The sequence below is a fragment of the Oncorhynchus masou genome, chromosome 33 (genome assembly GCF_036934945.1).
Source record: "Oncorhynchus masou masou isolate Uvic2021 chromosome 33, UVic_Omas_1.1, whole genome shotgun sequence".
Lineage (NCBI taxonomy): Eukaryota > Metazoa > Chordata > Actinopteri > Salmoniformes > Salmonidae > Oncorhynchus > Oncorhynchus masou.
Genome location: NC_088244.1, coordinates 36,589,244 through 36,605,196, shown reverse-complemented (window position 1 = coordinate 36,605,196; position 15,953 = coordinate 36,589,244). Strand labels below are relative to the sequence as shown.

Here is a 15,953-nt window from a genome sequence, read left to right as displayed (position 1 = left end):
TTCTTCCTAGGTTCTGGCCTTTCTAGGGAGTTTTTCCTAGCCACCGTGCTTCTACACCTGCATTGCTTGCTGTTTGGGGTTTTAGGCTGGGTTTCTGTACAGCACTTTGTGATATCAGCTGACGTAAGAAGAGCTTTATAAATAAATTTGATGATTTTGATTTGTAGAGATATCAAAGTATATCTGACCAAATTAGGAAAGACAAACATTGTCATTTTGAATTCCGTAAAGTGAGTGTGGAAGAGGTAAAAAGAAGAAGATCGTTGTCTATCAACAATGACAAGCCACCGGGGTGTGACAACATGGATGGAAAATTACTGAGGATAATAGCTGACGATATTTCCACTCCTATTTGCCATATTTTCAATTTAAGCCTACTAGAAAGTGTGTGCCCCCAGGCCTGGAGGGAAGCAAAAGTCATTCCAATATCCCCTTTACTGGCTCAAATAGCCGACCAATCAGCCTGTTACCAACCCTTAGTAAACTTTTTTTAAATGGAGTTTGACCAGATACAATGCTATTTTACAGTAAACAAATTGACAACAGACTTTCAGGACGCTTATAGGGAAGGACATTCAACAAGCACAGCACTTACACAAATGACTGTCACGCCCTGACCTTAGAGAGCCTTTTTATGTCTCTATTTGGTTTGGTCAGGGTCTGATTTGGGTGGGCATTCTATGTTCTGTTTTCTATGTTTTTGTATTTCTATGTTTTGGCAGAGTATGGTTCTCAATCAGGGACAGCTGTCTATCGTTGTCTCTGATTGGGAATCATAGATAGGCAGCCTTTTCTCCTTTTGTCATTGTGGGAAGTTGTCTTTGTTAGGGGTACGATAGCCCTTGTAAAATTCAAGGTCATTTTTTGTAATTTCTTGTTTTTGTTGGCGACATTTTACTAAATAAAAGAAAATGTACGCTCACCACCCTGCACCTTAGTCTTCCTTTAACGACGGTCATGACATAACTTCCCACCACAAACGGACCAAGCAGCGTGGTAAGGGAGAGCAGCGTCTTCAGGAGGACTGGACATGGGAGGACATCCTGGACGGCAAAGGATCCTGGACTTGGGAGGAGATCCTGGTATGGATCTCCAGCCTGGTGAGTCCTGCGCCTGCTCCCAGATCCAGGCCTCCTGTATGTCTCCCCATACGTCTCCTCACTCCAGTGATGATCCATGGCAAGAAGGCTCCAGTGATGATCCATGGCAAGAAGCCTCCAGTGATGATCCATGGCACGAAGCCTCCAGTGATGATCCATGGTACGAAGCCTCCAGTGATGATCCATGGCAAGAAGCCTCCAGTGATGATCCATGGCAAGAAGCCTCCAGTGATGATCCATGGCACGAAGCCTCCAGCGATGATCCCCAGTCCGGAGCCTCCAGCGACAATACCCAGTCCAGAGCCTCCAGCGACGGTCTCCAGTCCGGAGCCTCCGGCGGCAGTCTCCAGTCCGAAGCCTCCAGCGACGGTCCCCAGTCCGGGGTCGGCGACGAGGGTCCCCGCACCAGAGGCGGAACCAAAGTGGGGTGAGCTAGAGGTGGAGCGGGGTCTATGTCCCGTTCCAGAGCCACCACCGCGGATAGATGCCCACCCGGACCCTCCCCTATAGGTTCAGGTTTTGCGGCCGAAGTCCGCACCTTTGGGGGGGGTGTACTATCCCGCCCTGACCTTAGAGAGCCTTTTTATGTCTCTATGATGATAGGCTGAGAGAAATGTCTGATAAAAAGATTGTGGGGGCTGTTTTGTTAGACTTCAGTGCTGTTTTTGACATTATCGATCATAGTCTGCTGATGGAAAAACGTATGTGTTATGGCTTTACACCCCCTGCTATACTGTGGATAAAGAGTTACCTGTCTAACAGAACACAGAGGGTATTCTTTAATTGAAGCCTCCAACTCCAGGTAGAATCAAAAATTCCCCATGGCAATCTTTACTAATGACTTGCCACTGGCTTTGAGTAAAGCAAGTGTGTCTATGTAAGTGGATGACTCAACACCATACATGTCAGCTACTACAGCGAGTGAAATGACTGCAACACTTAACAAAGAGCTGCAGTTAGTTTCAGAGTGGGTGGTAAGGAATAAATGAATCCTAAATATTTCTAAAAATTAAAGCATTGTATTTAACTCAATCTTGTAATAAATCAAATTGAGCAATTTGAGGCGACTAAACTGCTTGGAGTAACCCTGGATTGTAAACTGTCATGGTCAAAACATATTGATACAACAGAAGCTAAGATGGGGAGCAGTCTGTCCATAATAAAGCTCTGCTCTACCTTCTTGACAGCACTGTCAACAAGGCAGGTCCTACAGGCCCTAGTTTTGTCGCACCTGGACTACTGTTCAGTCGTGTGTTCAGGTGCCACAAAAAGGAACTTAAGAAAATTGCAATTGGCTCAGAACAGGGCAGCACAGCTGGCCCTTGGATGTACACAGAGAGCTAACATTAATGATACGCATGTCAATCTCTTCTGGCTCAAAGTGGAGGAGAGATTGACTTCACCACTACTTGTATTTATGAGAGGTATTGACATGTTGAATGCACCGAGCTGTCTGTTTGAACTACTGGCGCACAGCTTGGACACCCATGCCTACCTCACAGTCCCCAAGTCCAGGACAGACTATGGGAGGCGCACAGTACTACATAGAGCCATGACTACATGGAACTCTATTCCACATCAAGTAACTGATATACAAGCAGTAAAATACGATTTATCAAATAAAAATACACCTTAGGGAACAGCGGGACGGTGTAGCAACGCAAACATAAACAGAGACACACGCACACACACACACACACACACACACACACACACACACACACACACACACACACACACACACACACACACACACACACACACACACACACACACACACACACACACACACACACACACGCGCGCGATAACATACGCACTATGCACACACGTACACATGGATTTTCTTTTGTAGATATGTGGTAGTGGTGGAGTAGGGGCCTGAAGGCACACAGTGTGTTGTGAAATCTGTGAATGTATTGTAACGTTTTTTTTTTTAAATGGTATAACTGCCTTAATTGTACTGGACCCCAGGAAGAGTACAGTATCCATAATAAATACAAATACAAATATCAGGACTTTCTCTGGTGAGAACGGAACCGTAACAATCCCTCTAGTGTCAGGTTCTTGACGATGGAGAGATGTAACGCTAGTCTGCCATGTTAGACTGGGTGTGTTTGGTCGGATGAATGCATAACTGATGCATCAGCCTGTTGGTTGGCTTTAGCTAGATTACTGAGTAATCTATAGTAATGTATAGCATACTGAAGAGTTTTTTGTTGTTGGACAAAGCCCATAGGAGCAGAACATAATGGTGGGAGTGCTGGTGGTAGGGTTCTGTGACAGCTGTGAGTGGAGGGGAAGGTCTGGAGATTTATCCCTGGGTTTCTCAGGAGCATTAAACAGTGTTGGGATAAGACTGATCTAACACCAGTACTGAAATCCTGCCAAGTCATCCCCTTCACCCCGGAGCTAAACAGACAGGTCATGTACAGTACAGTAAACCCCCTGTTCTCAAAAACAAACCGACCGTGGGGATGAGCGCATTGTAAGTCTAAGAGGTGAGTGCTGCGAAGTGCAAAGCGCGCGTACGTTTACGGGAAACCTCGACACCCCCAGAGGACGCATTTGAACAGGTCTAATATTACTGGCCCATCCTCGCCCTCGCTGCCAGTCTGAGAGCTCAGCAGCACCATATAAACTGACGGATTGAGCTGTGTTCAACTGAGCAAAGGCCAATTGGGCCTGTAATGGAGGGCTGATCAACGTGTCTCCTATAGAGGCATAAGGAAGACGATATTAGCTGCGTGTTTAACCTGCCAGAGCGTTAAAGGAGGAGTTGTAAATATGAGCTATTCTTCACTTAATGCACGTTACAGCTCCAGGCATGGCAAGCTACAGTACAATATACACCTGGTTTGTTTATTCATAACAAATGAACAGGACAAAACGACAAAACTCCTCTTCCGCATAACAGCATCTGCGTGTTCTCGGGAACGTTCACAACGTCCAACTGGGCAAAAAACTTGTTGGATCAACATCGTTTCAGCGTCATTTAAATCCTGTTTAGGGATGTGATGACATTGAATCAACATGGGAAACTGATTGGATTTTTCAACAACAAAAAAAGTCATCAACATCAGGGCATTTGTCTAAATCCAATGACATGTTGCTAATTCTGTTTTTGAGCTCGCTGTGTGGACAACTCAACCAAACGTAAAGTAAAACTCTGCGTTGAAATGACGTCCGTGCCCAGTGGGATGGAACTCCATGTGAACTCCACGTTAACCAAAACATAAAAGTGAGACTAAATATAACATGGTAGATGCTGCTGTTGCTAGGTACTGTACTCTGTGGGGCAGAACCTTGAATCGCGACCAAAACAAAGAGATAAAGGAGAATGCCTCTTTTCTGAATTTAATCCAGACAATTCCAAAGTGACACAATTTATTGTCTGCAGCTTGATCAAAGCTGATTCACCCACCCTCATGCTCCCTCCCCCATCCTTAACCTCATCCTCTTCCCCCCCCCCATCAGACCAATTCAACTGATATTGATTATACAACAGATCCTACATCCGATCACGGCGGATACAATGAAATTCTAGGCAGGGGTCACAGAGAACTGTAGGGGTCAACTGTAGTGTGGTGAAGGACAGCATTGTCGTTGTGGGGGTGGTGCTTAGGCCACTGACTAGCTTCAGCGTGCCCAAACAGATAACCATTCACAGGGAGAGGAGATCAGTGTGTCTGCCCAGAGACTGCTGTGCCAGGCAGGGAGCAAGGGGTGGGGAGGGAGAGAGCGTGGGAGGGGGAGGGAGAGAGTGAGAGAGCGGGAGAAGAGAGAGGGCTCGTGAAGAGAGAGAGAGCGAGGGAGAGAAAAGAGAGAGAGAGAGATGCCCTGCTACAGAAATGTGCTGATATGAGACTGAGACCCATGGAGAAGCACTGCATGCAAAAGGAGTTTGTGTACAAGGAGGGCGGCCATATTGCTTGCTACCTTATTTTCCCATTCTAGAATTATAAACAGGGGAGACTCCCAAACAATTTATGATATACCCGGATAAAAACAAGACGTGCTTTATTACTATCTGCAGTCCGTGATAAGAAGTATGAAATATATACGGTACATACTTCCATCATCTCCTTCTTCTCTTCTGCATTGTGTGATAAAGAGAACATTGACTGTAATTCAAATGTTTTCTATCTACTGTAGATAAGGACTGTCTGCCCGTGAGATACATAGAACAGAGGCTTCACCCTCATCCCTTGAGTGCCTGATCATTACTAATATCCCAGATATTTCCTCTGTTGACTGACACACAGGAGGATCTAAAAAGAGGAACCTCTAAAAAAGCAAATACGATGTTTCACCACCATCAATGACATATCTAACCACAGTGACAGAGAAGCTGCCCCTGTTTCCTGTTCAAATGCCACAAAAGGACACTGACACTGTGACATGCACTAAAAAGGACATGAAGAGAAAACAGAGAGTGAAGTACAGAGATAACAAAGGACATGAAGAGAAAACAGAGAGTGAAGTAAAGAGATAACAAAGGACATGAAGAGAAAACAGAGAGTGAAGTACAGAGATAACAAAGGACATGAAGAGAAAACAGAGAGTGAAGTACAGAGATAACAAAGGATATGAAGAGAAAACAGAGAGTGAAGTACAGAGATAAAAAAGGACAATAAGAGAAAACAGAGAGTGAAGTACAGAGATAACAAAGGATATGAAGAGAAAACAGAGAGTGAAGTACAGAGATAAAAAAGGACAATAAGAGAAAACAGAGAGTGAAGTACAGAGATAACAAAGGACATGAAGAGAAAACAGAGTGAAGTAAAGAGATAACAAAGGACATGAAGAGAAAACAGAGAGTGAAGTACAGAGATAACAAAGGATATTAAGAGAAAACAGAGAGTGAAGTACAGAGATAACAAAGGGGAACCCTGAACACCATGAAGTACGCGTTGCTTTTTGAGCAGCACTGCTCTTTTCAATGATGCTTCCACCTGCACTGCTCTTTTTCAATGATGCTTCCACCCCCACTGCTCTTTTTCAACGATGCTTCCACATCCACTACTCTTTTTCTACTATTTTTCAATGATGCTTCCACCCCCACTGCTCCTTTTCAATGATGCTTCCACCTCCACTGCTCTTTTTCAATGATGCTTCCACCTCCACTGCTCTTTTTCAATGATGCTTCCACCCCCACTGCTCTTTTTCAATGATGCTTCCACCTCCACTGCTCTTTTTCAATGATGCTTCCACCCCCACTGCTCTTTTTCAACGATGCTTCCACATCCACTACTCTTTTTCTACTATTTTTCAATGATGCTTCCACCCCCACTGCTATTTTTCAATGATGCGTCCACCTCCACTGCTCTTTTTCAATGATGCTTCCACCCCCACTGCTCTTTTTCAATGATGCTTCCACCTCCACTGCTCTTTTTCAATGATGCTTCCACCCCCACTGCTCTTTTTCAACGATGCTTCCACATCCACTACTCTTTTTCTACTATTTTTCAATGATGCTTCCACCCCCACTGCTATTTTTCAATGATGCGTCCACCTCCACTGCTCTTTTCAATGATGCTTCCACCCCCACTGCTCTTTTTCAATGATGCTTCCACCACCACTGCTGTTTTTCAATGATGCTTCCACCTCCACTGCTCTTTTTCAACGATGCTTCCACCTCCACTGCTCATTTTCAATTATGCTTCCACCTCCACTGCTCTTTTTCAATTATGCTTCCACCCCCACTGCTATTTTTCAATGATGCTTCCACCCCCACTGCTCTTTTTCAATGATGCTTCCACCCCCACTGCTCTTTTTCAATGATGCTTCCACCCCCACTGCTCTTTTTCAATGATGCTCCCACTCCCACTGCTCTTTTTCAATGATGCTTCCACCCCCACTGCTCTTTTTCAATGATGCTTCCACCCCCACTGCTCTTTTTCAATGATGCTTCCACCCCCACTGCTCTTTTTCAATGATGCTTCCACCCCCACTGCTCTTTTTCAATGATGCTTCCACCCCCACTGCTCTTTTTCAATGATGCTTCCACCCCCACTGCTCTTTTTCAATGATGCTTCCACCCCCACTGCTCTTTTTCAATGATGCTCCCACTCCCACTGCTCTTTTTCAATGATGCTTCCACCCCCACTGCTCTTTTTCAATGATGCTCCCACTCCCACTGCTCTTTTTCAATGATGATTCCACCCCCACGGCTCTTTTGCAATGATGCTTCCACCCCCACTGCTCTTTTTCAATGCTGCTTCCACCCCCACTGCTCTTTTTCAATGATGCTTCCACCTCCACTGCTCTTTTTCAATGATGCTTCCACCCCCACTGCTCTTTTTCAATGATGCTTCCACCCCCCCTTCTCTTTTTCAATGATGCTTCCACCTCCACTGCTCTTTTTCAATGATGCTTCCACCCCCACTGCTCTTTCGTCAAATAGATCCACGAAATACAGACTAAACCAGATGAAACGACGCACAATTTTCAGTTTAAAGGGAAGCAGCAAGAGAACAAAACAAGATATATCATATGTGATCACTTTCCCCCCCCCCCCCCTATAAAACGAATGTAAAATGGATATCTGCTATGAAAAAAGTCATCATGAGGACATTTTAGGAGCTTTTATAAGGAGAAGAAAATGTGTAACACTATAGGCCTGCAAAACAAATGTGTCACGCGCCAGAAATAAATAGCCAAGCATGCTGTCTCCTGAAGGTATAATGCCCAGAAGATATTGCTAGGAAGGTCCATATTCACAGCTGGAAACATACAGAAAGCCAAAGAACATACAACAGTAGAGTAGAATAGAGTCTTCCAGAACAGACACTCACCTGTGATGCCAGCTCTCCTTAGAGCAGAATCTTACTCCTGTGCGTGTAAGCCACTTCTCTACTCTCCCCACGTCAGAGCCAAGGAGCTGGGAAAAAAACCCGAAATGACACATCTTGTTATTATCATCCTCTCAACTCTTCCTTTCCCCCCTCCCTTTTCCAGTCAGAGCATTTTTCAGTCAGGGGATTTAGTGCGGTTTGCAGACATCAAGCGTTATTTTTATACAAATCAAATCAAATTTTATTGGTCACATACACATGGTTAGCAGATGTTAATGCGAGTGTAGCAAAATGCTTGTGCTTTTAGTTCCGACCGTGTAGTAGTATCTAACAAGTAATCTAACAATTTCACAACATCTACCTTATACATACAAGTGTAAAGGAATGAATAAGAATATGTACAATAAATATATTGATGTGCGATGGCCGTGCGGCATAGGCAAGATGCAGTAGATGGTATAGAACAGTATATACATATGAGATGAGTAATGTAGGGTATGTAAACATTATATAAAGTGGCATTGTTTAAAGTGACTAGTGATACATTTATTACATCCAATTTTTTATTATTAAAGTGGCTTGAGATTTGAGTCAGTATGAAGGCAGCAGTCACTCAATGTTAGTGATGGCTGTTTAACAGTCTGATGGCCTTGAGATAGACGCTGTTTTTCAGTCTCTCTGTCCCAGCTTTGATGCACCTGTACCGACCTCGCCTTCTGGATGATAGCGTGGTGAACAGGCAGTGGCTCAGGTGGTTGTTGTCCTTGATGATCTTTTTGGCCTTCCTGTGATATCAGGTGCTGTAGGTGTCCTGGAGGGCAGGTAGTTTGCCCCCGGTGATGCGTTGTGCAGACCTCACTAGCCTCTGGTGAGCCTTATGGTTGTGGGCGTAGCAGTTGCCATACCAGGCGGTGATACAGCCCGACAGGATGCTCTCTGTTGTGCACCTGTAAAAGTGAGTGTGAGTGTTTTCAGTGATAAGCCAAATTTCTTCAGCCTCCTGAGGTTGAAGAGGCAGTGTTACACCTTCTTCTCAACGCTGTCTGTGTGGGTGGACCATTTCAGTTTGTCCGTGATGTGTACGCCGAGGAACTTAAAACTTTCCACCTTCTCCACTACTGTCAAGTCGATGTGGATGGGGGGTGCTCCGTCTGCTGTTTCCGGAAGTCCACGATAATCTCCTTTGTTTGTTGATGTTGAGTGTGAGGTTATTTTCCAGACACCACACTCTGAGGGCCCTCACCTCCTCCCTGTAGGCCATCTCGTCATTGTTGGTAATTAAGCCTACCACTGTAGTGTCGTCTGCAAACTTGATGATTGAGTTGGAGGCGTGCATGGCCACGCAGTCATGGGTGAAAAAAGGAGTACAGGAGAGGGCTGAGAACGCACTCTTGTGGGGCCCCAGTGATGAGGATCAGTGGGGTGGAGATGTTGTTTCCTACCCTCACCACCTGGGGGGCGGCCCGTCAAAAAGTCCAGGACCCAGTTGCACAGGGTGGGGTCGAGACCCAGGGTCCTGAGCTTAATGACGAGTTTGGAGGGTACTATGGTGTTAAATGCTGCGTTGTAATCAATGAACAGCATTCTTACATAGGTATTCCTCTTGTCCAGATGGGTTAGGGCAGTGTGCAGTGTGATTGTGTTGTCTGTGGACCTATTGGGGCGGTAAGCAAACTGGAGTGGGTCTAGGGTGTCAGGTAGGGTGGAGGCAATACGATCCTTGACTAGTCTCTCAAAGCACTTCATGATGACAGAAGTGAGTGCCACAGGGCGATAGACATATATCTCAGTTACCTTCGCTTTCTTGGGAACAGGAACAATGGTGGCCCTCTTGAAGCATGTGGGAACAGCAGACTGGGATAGGGATTGATTGAATATGTCCGTAAACACACCAGCCAGCTGGTCTGCACATGCTCGGGAGACGTGGCTAGGGATGCGTCTGGGCCGGCAGCCCTGCGAGGTTTAACAAGTTTAAATGTTTTACTCACGTTGGCTGTGGTGAAGGAGAGCCAGCAGGTTTTGGTAGCGGTACGTGTCAGTGCAATGTATTGTTCTCAAAGCGAGCAAAGAAGTTGTTTAGTTTGTCTGGGAGCAATAGGTGGGTGTCCACGACAGGGCTGGTTTTCTTTTTGTAATTCGTGATTGAATGTAGACCCTGCCAGATACGTCTCGTGTCTGAGCCATTGAATTGCGACTCTACTTAGCTTGTTTGATTGCCTTGCGGAGGGAATATCTGCACTGTTTGTATTCGGTCATGTTTCCGTTTGCCTTGCCATGATTAAAATCAGTGGTTCGTGCTTTCAGTTTTGCGCAAATGCTGCCATCAATCCACGGCTTCTGGTTGGGGAAGGTTTTAAAAGTCACCGTGGGTACAACATCACCTATGCACTTGCTAATAAACTCGCTCACCGAATCAGCATATACATCAATGTTGTTGTCTGAGGCTATCCAGAACATATCCCAGTCCACGTGATCGAAGTGATATTGAAGCGTGGAATCAGATTGGTCGGACCAGCGTTGAACAGACCTGAGCACGGGCGTTTCCTGTTCAAGTTTCTGTCTATAGGCTGGGAGCAATAAAATGGAGTCGTGGTCAGATTTGCCAAAAGGAGGGCGAGGGAGGGCTTTGAATGTGTCGCGGAAGTTAGAGTAGCGATGCTGCCAGCCCGGGTCACGCATTCTATATGCTGATAAAATTTAGGAAGCCTTGTTTTCAGATAAGCTTTGTTAAAATCCCCAGCTACAATAAATGCAAACTCAGGATATGCGGTTTCCAGTTTACTTAGAGTCCAACGAAGTTCTTTCAGGGCCGTCGAGGTGTCTGCTTGGGGGGGGGGGGGGATATACACAGCTGTGATTATAATCGAAGAGAATTCTCTTGGCAGATAATGCGGTCGGCATTTGATTGTAAGGAATTCTAGGTCAGGTGAGCAAAAGGACTTGAGTTCCTGTATGTTGTTATGATCACACCACGTCTCGTTAATCATAAGGCATACACCCCCGCCATTCTTCTTACCAGAGAGATGTTTGTTTCTGATGGCGCGATGCGTGAAGAAACCGGGTGGCTGTACCAACTCTGATAACGTATCCCGAGTGAGCCATGTTTCCGTGAAACAGAGAATGTTACAATCTCTGATGTCTCTCTGGAAGGCAACCCTTGCTCGAATATCATCTACCTTGTTGTCGAGAGACTGGACATTGGAGTAGTATACTCGGGAGCGGTGGGCGATGTGCCCGTCTACGGAGCCTGACCAGGAGACTTGCTCCGTCTGCCCCTTCTGCGGCGCCATTGTTTTATGTTGCCTACTGGGATCCGATCCATTGTCCTAGGTGGTGAACCAAACAGAGGATCCGCTTCTGGAAAGTCGTATTCCTGGTCGTAATGTTGGTAAGTTGACGTTGCTCTTGTATCCAATAGTTCTTCCTGGCTGTATGTAATAAGACTTAAGATTTCCTGGGGTAACAGTGTAACCGTCGCGCCATGTTTATGACATCAAGGCCATATTTCTCTTGCTCCATTTTGATTTCCCCAGATGGGCACTCAAACATCACATCCCTGTCATCTCCAGAGAGGAGAGCAGCTTCATACTGTTTTTTTTTGGTGTTGACCAAACGGAATGAATGTGACTGTCACCATCAGAATAGGCAGCCAGTCCGAATTCTGCAACTCTCCCTCCTCATTGGCCCTAACCCTTTGATGATTGAATATCTGAAGGGTCTGGAGCTTCCACCATATTTTCTCCACTTCACAGATCTGCACACATCGAAAGGGTTAGGGCTAAGGGGAAGTGGTAGGAAGAAAATTGGGACAGGCTATGGAACTGGAATGGTCTTCCTGTCCTGTCAGACAGACCAGGAATTTGTAGGAATCTCCATGCCCTGCAGGGGACAATGTCTGCAGATGGCAGCCCGCCAAAACCACAACCCCCCCCCCCCCTCTCTCATCTTCCCTTCTTTTCATCTCGAGTCATTGTAAAGTGTAATGAAAGAAAGATGGATGAATAATTCAGCAGAGAGACCCAGTAGTGTTTAGAAGTCCCCTTTCATGTTCCAGTGATAACACTATGGCATGCAGGCTACAGACACCCGGTATTACAATCACTGTATTGAACCTCTATGTCGTCTAGTCGGTAATCTGGGATTTCCCATTACTGTACTCTCATTGGTAATTATGTTTAGTTTCCACAAGTCTTGCCCTCATTGATAAATGGGAGCACGGTCAGATGCTCGCTGCCAAAGGTTAACTCCCAAATGGCACCCTATTCCCTATGTAGTGCACTATTAGGCACTACATTAGGGAATAGGGTGTCATTTAGGATGCAGTCTTGTCTTCATACTGTAACTTGCTAAATGGGAGCATGTTCAGTCACTGCCATTGGCTTCAGATTCAGTCTAGTCTGGCCGCGTTCCTTCAGACGAGATGAGTTTAGACTGAGCTACAGCGTTAACCCTTCACTCCCAAGCAGCCCACATGGGAACCACGGCTGATCCCTTTTAGATCTCATCAACTCCAAATGGGTTTAGCAGTATTTAGCATCTGCCTTTTCCACTCTGGGTTTCAGCTGCAGATTAACTAGAGCAGAGGAGTCTGCACGCCTGTCTCTGAGTCAGGAGAACACACCTGCTCCATGTGTGAAGATTCTGATCTGTGATCTTGGCTATCTGTTGTTGAGCGACACGAAACAAGTGCAATAGAGTATTGTTATGATTCACCTGCCATAGCCATATTGTGTTATTAGCTGCTCACCTGATCACATCCAAGAGACCAGACAAAATGGCTGATCACATCCAAGAGACCAGACAAAATGGCACTTGAGAATGAGTTTTGCCATTGGCATATAATGTTACTGGGTGCACACACCTGATCACATCCAAGAGACCGCGAAAAAATAGCACTTCTTCATAATGATTTTCTTGAGAATGTGTTTTGCCTGTGGCGGCTGGCAACATTGATATTGATATTATGCTGTGTTGTGTGAGGTCATCTGAATGGAGCTCAGAGTTCAAAGTGGCTCGTCTGGTGTGATGCACGCCACGAGGAATAAGCCAAGCGCAGACTTATACTCTATATTCATGGAATATAGTTACAGTACAAATCAAAGACAACTCAGCAGAACCAAAAACCTTCACGCTCCTTTAATCATGTCAGGCACACACTTGGGGATTTGGCTGCTGCCGCCGAGCGGAGGCTGTCTCAGGTTATATCAAATACCGCCCTTCCCTTTTGGCAATTTGGGATGGCACAGATTGGAGTTCTCTCGGTGTGAACAAACAAGTGTGTAGGCAGGAGGAGTAAACAACATCACAGCACAGAAGACCCCTTCAGACAAATTAGGAACCACACCTCACAGGAACAACAATGCAACTATAACCATGATCCCTAAAATATGCCACTGTAGGCATACATCTAAGCATAGTGAGATGGTACATAGACTAGATTCATACCAATCGGATTCCTTTGTTACTATGGCTTCTGATGTTTAGCCAAAATAACAGTGGGCCTGATAATCCAATAACAACGTTTTGACTGAAGGTGGAGGGGAGAGATAGAGGAGAGAGGGAATAACAGATTTGGGGAAGGGAGGGACGATTCCCAAAAGAATCCAGAGGTTGGACCCATGCCATGTCTGAGAGTAATCCAACAGAATGGCGCAGGCCTCTCTGTGATATTTCAAAATCTTTGCCAGGCAACCCCGAAAACCCCACCCTCCACCATCCGTCCTCCCCACTGGAACAGAATTACAAGGCTGCCAGTCCTGATACAGCGAGACAAGGGAGATTCTGTCCTAATTGGGCACACTGAACAACAAACAAGATTCATGTACACATGTCCCTCCTCTTCTATGATCTTCTAATACTAATATGCTTATGGAAACTGTTTACTTAGTGCTGCCCCAAAATGTAGGCTAGTCCACTGATCACTATGACACAGAAAGTAAGGGACCTGGCGGTGGGCATCTGAGATCTGCTTCCCATGTCCATCTGTCCTCTCAGACCACAGCTAATACATCATCTGTTATGGTTCTGTCACGTCACCTGTCACAACCAGCCTTACAAGTCCAAATCTACGCAGGCAATAGCATCAGAATACCACCCTAAAATCACCATAACAGCGCAAAATCAGTTTTAACAGTGATATATTTGTCTGATTTTCAACGTGCATGTCCTAAAATGACCACCCAGGCTCACCTTGCTCTGTTTCCTAGCATCCGCTTAAAACATCCGAAAGAGCCCTTCCGATTGAAGAAGGGTTTTATCCTCAAGGTGATGTCTTCCAGTTTATACTACTGATAGAAAAGGCCAGTCCTTGGGCATGTGCATTGTGTATCTCTCTCTGCTTGCCCTGTGCTGTCTGCCTGCAGTGGCTGCCATATCTCCCATTGTTCCAGGGCGAGTGGGGAGGCAGGCTTCCTGCCCCAATAGACCCTGCCTACTACAACAGCTGTGGACTAGCCCCCACCTCTCCTCTCTCCTCCTCCTAAAACTACTGCCTCTGCTGCTGCTGCTGCTGCTGCTAAACATTAACCCTGCAGCTGCTGGTCAGGCCATAAAGGAGATAGAGAGAAAGAAAGGGGTTAGGTTTCAAAAGGAATCCCACCACGTAACCGACAACGGTATGGATCCGTGGACACAGAGAGGATATCCGACAGTCTGGCTGGCTGGCTAGTTGAGTAATGGAATTATCCATCCAGGGCTATTCAACTGCTTGTATAAAGAACATGGGTTCTGCGCTAAGAGGATTTTCATACCGATTCAGACAACTAATGAGGAGAGGATAGCCTCCCCCATGACCATGCAAAAGAGGGAAAGACGCTATTGAATGAATAACCTATACATAAACAACCAATACATGAGCTAATAATTCAAATATTCTGTTTGCTTTGTAATAGCATTTTTCATCTGTGATTTGACCAAGCACTATGCAGCTAATACTGCTTTTAAATAACACCTTTAATAAATGCCTTATACCAGTAGGCTGAATTGTTTCCTATTTTCCAGTAAATGACCCTAATTGACATGGCAGAGAGGCCTGACCTGAATGTACTTGATTCCAGAGAAGACTTCCGGAACTCAAATAACAAAGCCCTGGGGTTATCTCCATGTCAGTGTTCTCAGCTTCTTTCTCTCTCTTGGAATCTAGATTTGACCGAAGCAGCTTGCCAATGGTGCCACATTCCTATAAAAGCTTGTAAACCTCTGCCAATTGAACCATGGAATTGAATAAAGATCACTGTATTGCCACATGTTGTATTGGGGAAAAAGGTGGCCATCCCTATGCCTAAAGTAGCACTAGGTTGAGGTGCATCCTCCTTCCTGCTGTCAAAGAAACAGAATCACTGTAGGGCAAGCATAGAGGCAGAAATCTGTCTGTCCACCTAGTGGTTGGGAGAGAGAATACACTTCCACCTCCATCCAGTGTCATATAAATTGTGAATGAATCTGGCTGAGTACCATTATTACATCCCAAATGGCACCCTAGTCCCTACATGGTGCACCACTTTTGACCAGGGCCCATAGAGCTCTTGTAAAAGTAGTGCACTATATAGGGAACAGGGTGCCATTTGGGACTTTGTCAATGCCTCTGCTCTGTCGGACATTAATCCACTCTATGGGATGGATGTAGTGAACGGAACATTCACAGAAACAGTCTCCTCAAAGAGGGACAGATAGGCTGCACAGAGGCTGCCATGACCTGGATGAGAGAGAGCAGGTCACATGGTACCCTGGAACTAACAGAGGGAATGAGAACGTGTTTCACATAAAAGGCCTATTGTTACCCTTTTAAAGATCCACTTTCACTTCTCTGAGGATCACGACTCACAAATAGAACAGTCAATATTAATCGAATGCTCAATATTGACGTTATGTTATAGCGCTATTTATAGGAGTTGGTGATTGTAGGCTAGACACGTAATTGGTTGATGATAGGTAAAAACAGATAGAGTACCGGTAGCTAAGGGGCTCACATTTCATAACATAGATACTAGTAAGCACTGATAAAAAAAAAAATTTTTTTTAATGCAACTACAGTATATCATCAGATTCAGTCACTAGT

General features: G+C 45.4%; 1 protein-coding gene across 1 annotated transcript in view; it reads right to left on the bottom strand.

The window, feature by feature from the left end:
• LOC135528428 (nck-associated protein 5-like) overlaps positions 1-14,270 on the bottom strand; it is a 36,621-nt gene extending 22,351 nt beyond the window's left edge. Inside the window, exons 1-2 of the mRNA XM_064957504.1 lie at positions 14,087-14,270; positions 7,898-7,983 (exon numbers count right to left, since the gene is read on the bottom strand). The gene's annotated coding sequence lies outside the window, so the exon portion shown is untranslated. The remainder of the gene's footprint in view (positions 1-7,897; positions 7,984-14,086) is intronic.
• Positions 14,271-15,953: the final 1,683 nt, after the last annotated feature.